This window comes from Podarcis filfolensis, assembly GCF_964270895.1.
Source record: "Podarcis filfolensis genome assembly, chromosome: 4".
NCBI classification, from domain to species: domain Eukaryota; kingdom Metazoa; phylum Chordata; class Lepidosauria; order Squamata; family Lacertidae; genus Podarcis; species Podarcis filfolensis.
In genome coordinates, this window is record NC_139607.1 from 17458753 (window position 1) to 17465524 (window position 6772).

The window sequence follows — 6772 nt, forward strand, 5'->3', positions numbered from 1 at the left end:
CCCATTTCCAGTATCTCAACAATTCATTTAAAATATTAAACCTGTGTTTGGAAACACCCAGATACACAAGAATGTGATTTTTTTTTTCCAGTTAAAAATGAGTAACTAAATGCCACCTATTTCTGTGAGTAAATCTTTTTGCATAAACAGCATCTCTATATGAGCACAACATTGCACATTTGAAGGAATGTGTAATAAGAATTTCTCATTTCATGGTCAGTATAAAGATGACCACATTCATAAGCCCTAAGAAAAGCTGAGAAAGAATACTCAGAAGAAATCTTATTTCTTTTTGAGGGTAGAGAGAAGATGACACAAAAATGAAAATATAGTTTCTCTGGTTCTCTTGGTGATGGGCCTGAACTTGACAACCTCTTGGTTTTTGAAATGATCAAAATATTAAGTCAACTATGAAGTGTCTAGATTGAACCTGTGACCTTTCCAAAGCAGACTGGGTAAAATTTTTCTGACAGGCTCAGATTAGAAAAAGCTGAAAATCACTGAGAAGCATAAGTAGGCGTAGAAGCTAGTACAAACATAGCTAAAATATGGACAGTCATTCATCCCAAGAGAAAGATGATCAACCAGTTCCGTAATGTGCTTGTTCTGTGTTTCTTTCACATGAAAGAATCACTGGACAGAACCAAGGCATTTTAAATATTTGAAGTAGACATCTATGCCTTTGTGCACAAATGGGGGAAGAAAAAAGTTCACAACCAAGTGAGCTGATATTTTCAAATAACTCAATATCCTGCACTTTAAAAATGAATTTCTCCAAAGGTGTTTGAAAAACAATTTACATAAGGCAGCATTTAGAACAGTTCCTCTGTCCGGTGACCCATGAATGATTATCTTGCTCAATGATAGGAGATTATATATATATATATATATATATATATATATATGAATGATATTTCTTAGCAGTTGCATACTTTTAAATATCTTGTTGGAGGTTATATACTTGCCATCTATATTCTGTTTCATGGTGATAAAAGAAACTGTTCTTCCGTACTTATATAAAAAAATGGGACTACATTTTCTGTCTGGGTTATAAGCAGGCATTTATGACTTGTACTCTATAATGCTGCTGACTTTATATTCTTCTGGGGATGAAGGCTATTTGTTTATGTATTTAAAAGGCATCTACCCCTCGTTCTGATCAGATGTGCTCCAAGGGAGCTTATGAGATCATTTAAAAGTATCTACATAAAATGAATAAGATGATTAAAAAGTATAAAAACTCTTAGACAGAGCACATTGAAGTAAATGTCGGCAACACGATCATAGGGATGGAGCAACCCAATTGGACAATCCTAAATTTTCTTGTGGATTGGAAAACAACAACACACTTCTGCAGATTTTGCGAAACAGCCTTGGTGCACAAAAAGCATGTACAAAAATACTATTTCATCATAAAAATGTATGCAAAATACATATCTTACAAGGGGGAAATGAATTTGAAAGAATGCATATAATAATATGTACAATTTAAATGTATGTTCTTTCAAAAAAAAAATCTGCACAAAGCTGGGCAGGACAGAATTATGACTGAATGTCGGGGGATAAAATAAACTGAAACAGGATGGACTTATGTAGCCATGACAGAATTACTTCTATACTATCAGCAGAATTAAACAGAGCAAAACTGCTGGATTGTACCACTTCAGACTACAAGTGAGGGATGGGAATACCATTCCTATCAGTTTTATCCTTCCTTACAGACAGGCAGAAAGCGTATCAAACCACTACTGGAAATGAGATTCTTTGCAACACACACGACTGGAAATGTATGCATGCACCCTGATACCATTTTTTAATCCAGTAAGTGAACCCTCCACTTAGGACCTTAGGGAGAATAATATGTTCCATGGGAGACTGAGGGTCTGTTTCAAACTGTGCAAATCACATTCCCACGGGGAGAAGCCGTGTGCAGTTGTTAATGGGCTAACAGAGTTACACATTCATTGCTTCAGTGCCTAAATGTTTAGTGCCTCATTAGCTGCAACTTGCGTGCTGAGGTCCCCCAAAACACCCCTACCCCAATAACTCACACATCAGTCATAAATTTTTGTTTAAGGTTTTTGGCATAGTTTTGGCCACAACTTTATTAAACATACAAATTGTGAGTGGTTGCTTAGGCATTGGTTATGACTAGCTGTCCCCCCCGCCTTGGGGGACAGCACTGACTCCCGGATTCCAGCGAGAGCCAGTGTGGAGGAACAAGATCAGGGATAACTGGAGCTGCGACACAGACCCTCAGCTTCTCCCCGCATGCTCCCAGGAGCTTACGCGGCCCGCACCCGATTCCAGGGGTTTGGACGAGAGGATGGTAAGCCCCTGAATTCCTTTAACAGAATTCCCATGCAGCAGCAGCATTGGAGGGGCAGGCACAGCCAATCCATACCCCTCCACCAACCAATTTAAACCAATGCCTAACCGCCTTGCTTAGGCATTGGTTATGACTAGCTGTCCCCCCCGCCTTGGGGGACAGCACTGACTCCCGGATTCCAGCGAGAGCCAGTGTGGAGGAACAAGATCAGGGATAACTGGAGCTGCGACACAGACCCTCAGCTTCTCCCCGCATGCTCCCAGGAGCTTACGCGGCCCGCACCCGATTCCAGGGGTTTGGACGAGAGGATGGTAAGCCCCTGAATTCCTTTAACAGAATTCCCATGCAGCAGCAGCATTGGAGGGGCAGGCACAGCCAATCCATACCCCTCCACCAACCAATTTAAACCAATGCCTAACCGCCAACCTTACAAGTTGTGACGATTTGCTACGCAGTAGGCAAAAACCAAATGGCACACACTAATCAGCCAAATGGAAAAATTCCTACCAGGCCCCCGCACCAAGGCGGACGACCCCATGATAGGCATAGCAAGGTCAAAGCACAAGCCCAAAAGGGAGGGCGGGCGGGTGATCCGGTTCCCACATTGAAAGAGAAAGCAGCTTGCTGTGAACCTTGTTTAAATAACCTGTTCCCACCCCCAAATTGGCAACATCCATTTTATCCCAGCAACTCAAACAGCCAATCCTTGCCAGGCCCCTCTATCTTATACTGCCTGGCAACTATGGGGTGTCTTGCTAGGCCCCATCCGCAACACGTGCTCTCCTTTAGTGAGAACACGCTTTGCGTGCTGAGGTCCCCCAAAACACCCCTACCCCAATAACTCACACATCAGTCATAAATTTTTGTTTAAGGTTTTTGGCATAGTTTTGGCCACAACTTTATTAAACATACAAATTGTGAGTGGTTGCTTAGGCATTGGTTATGACTAGCTGTCCCCCCCGCCTTGGGGGACAGCACTGACTCCCGGATTCCAGCGAGAGCCAGTGTGGAGGAACAAGATCAGGGATAACTGGAGCTGCGACACAGACCCTCAGCTTCTCCCCGCATGCTCCCAGGAGCTTACGCGGCCCGCACCCGATTCCAGGGGTTTGGACGAGAGGATGGTAAGCCCCTGAATTCCTTTAACAGAATTCCCATGCAGCAGCAGCATTGGAGGGGCAGGCACAGCCAATCCATACCCCTCCACCAACCAATTTAAACCAATGCCTAACCGCCTTGCTTAGGCATTGGTTATGACTAGCTGTCCCCCCCGCCTTGGGGGACAGCACTGACTCCCGGATTCCAGCGAGAGCCAGTGTGGAGGAACAAGATCAGGGATAACTGGAGCTGCGACACAGACCCTCAGCTTCTCCCCGCATGCTCCCAGGAGCTTACGCGGCCCGCACCCGATTCCAGGGGTTTGGACGAGAGGATGGTAAGCCCCTGAATTCCTTTAACAGAATTCCCATGCAGCAGCAGCATTGGAGGGGCAGGCACAGCCAATCCATACCCCTCCACCAACCAATTTAAACCAATGCCTAACCGCCACAGAGCCTTAGCTCACCGCCAAACCACTCACAAATGCAACCCTTCCTTCAATCCCAAAGCAACCGTAGCCAACCAGGTGTCGTTCCCCATAGGGGAAAGATGTACCCTAAAGGGGGCAGCAGCCATGAAGGCAATCACAGGGTGCAAAATCACGGAACCACCTGAAGCAAGGACCTATTTTATTTTACTTTATTATTTATTTTATTTTATTTTATTTTCCACTGCCTTATTAACATGCTTTCCGGCCTCTTCGGTGGTAGTTTGTCTAGGCATTGGTTCCCGACTAGCTGCACCTGACCTCAGCAGGGCAGCACTGACGACTGGGCCCCACCATATCGTCAGTACAAGCAAACATTGTGGGGGAGCAATGAATCCCAAAGCAACCGCATCCAGCCAGGTGTTGTACCCCATAGGGGAAAGATGCACCCCATCTGCCCTAAAGAGGGCAACAGCCTTGAAGAAAAACAGCAGGGTGCAATATCACAGAGCCACCTAAAGCAAGGACCTATTTTATTTTATTTGTTATTTTATTTTATTTACTTTATTTATTTTATTTTATTTTCCACCGCCATATTAACATGCTTTCTGGCCTGCTCGGTGGTAGTTTGTTTAGGCATTGGTTCCCGACTAGCTGCACCTGACCTCAGCAGGGCAGCACTGACGACTGGGCCCCACCATATCGTCAGTACAAGCAAACATCGTTGGGGAGCAATGAACCAGGATCAGACTCAAGCTCACCCCAAATGCTCCCAGGGACTCTTGCGTGGCCCTACCCCTCGAAAGGGGTTGACAAAAGCATGGCAAATCCTTGGATTCCTTTAATGGAATATCTTTGCACATTGGAGGGGACAGGTGCTCAAACCCCCCCTCCAGATCACCTTGAACCAATGCCTTAAATTATTTTGAGTCCAGGGAGAGCTGCCATCAACTCGAACCAAGCCCTCTTGCATGCAGGAATGCAAACTTATGCTGGAGGAAGACGGCAAATCATTCTCGCCTAGCTGTACCACCAGCACTGCGGGAGGACCTGCACAGGTCACACTTGACCGCACCAAAGGAAGGATCTCCTCCCAAAGCATTCCCCATCTGGACATCCAGTATATGTTCACATGGGCAGGAAGACTGAGATGGCGCCCCAGTCCAGACTCGTCAGCGCGCTTGCCAGCCGAGTGTATGCTATGGCCCAAATGCGCACAGCTGCTCCTATGAAAAAAGGAAGTAACAGACAAGCATCAGCACAGACATCATTGTGACACTTCCTGATATAACCCTTGTCAGCGTCAGACTTCCAATGACCCGTATTCACAATCCTGTCTGCTGACAGGCCCCCAGTGTGCAGCCTTTGCAGCAGCCCTATTCAGAAGGAATGAGGCGTGTTCAGCGGTAGGCAAGCCGCAGGCCGTAATAACTGGTGCACGACGTAAGCACATTGATGCCTGGCTAACAGGAACCCATTTTCATGCACTAGGAGCGGGCCAGCCCCCAGGCGAATGAAAAGCCAAATATTTCTGGTATCCATAACTGGGCAAGGGCCCTCCTCACCTGTAACGGGAAGCCTGATTGTGGCACTCCTGCCCACTAAGTCTGTTTTAGAGTTCCCAACTCTAATGACAAGCTCCAAAGCAGATAAGGAAAAGTCCTGAAGCAATAAGCCTCCAGACTCTCAGCCCCGTGCTGGCTCCAACAACCATTTCCCCAACCCTCAGTGCACCAAAATGCAATGGAATACTGAAAGGAATCTCGCCTTGATCTTTTACCAGCAGATAAGCTTTAGCTTGTTGCAGATACTGCATAGGTAAAATTGACCGACTTCCTGCCCACTGTCCTATGAGGTTGGAGCCTATTCCAACCTTCCAAGGCCCTGCGCACTACAAACTTTATACAAGGGTCTCTGAAAATTAAAGCTTCAGTATAACAGACATTGCAGCGGACTGAATTCTTATAGTTATAACAGCATGCCCAATCTGCAGCAGGTGGACCAAATACTGCAGGATCTGCTCAGAGGATGGGGGCCAGTTCATCTGAATGGCCAAGGACTGCCAGCTTAGGGCTAAGAAATCCATCCAGGCCTTCCCATAAGAGCTAAAAGCAGAAAGGGAAATGGAAGCTGCTGCTCTCTGTAATTACTAATTGTTGTCAAAATGCCACAGGTGGTCTGGAAAAGTCTGGCAGTAGCTGAGTGTCTGGAGCCCAGGATCCGAAGCACTCCATCTGAAAATGGGATAGAGTGTCAGTGACATCATTAGAGGATCCCGTAATCAGGAGAGCAGAAAGCACAATATTAAACCTTAAGCGGCGCAGCTCAAAAGCGTGAGCGGAGGGGCGGAGACTCTGCTGGAGCGTGAGGACTGTTTTGCCAAGACGCTCACCACTACCTGGTTATCAGACCAAAAGCAGATCTGATGTTCACTGAACTCCTCGGGCCACATGTGAACTGCTACTACAATGGGGAAAACTCAAGAAAAGTTAGGTCACATGATTGCCTCACCATACCGGGCTTGAGGCCATGGCTTTGCACACCAGCAGCCCCTGAAATAAAAAACCAAAGGGCAAAGATCCAGCAGCATCAGCATGAACCTGAAAATCCCTGTGCAAGTTCCAGGTATCCTGCCATGGCCAACTACTATTGCATACATTTAGGAATTGCAACCATTGCATGAGATCCCATTGCATGTATGAGAAAGGTAAGGGGACCTCAGGCCGCAGGCAGCCTGGCCTAGTGGAAAGGGAAGGGGCGGCCTGGGGCAACCACTCTGCCTGCAAGATTAATTAAGTGACCCAGCAAGATCGGATCTGATGAAGCATCACTTGCTACAGAGGAAGTATTACAAAATAACTTCCTTCAAGGCAGACAGCTTCTCCATAGGCAAGTGGTATGTTTTAGCAAACGATATC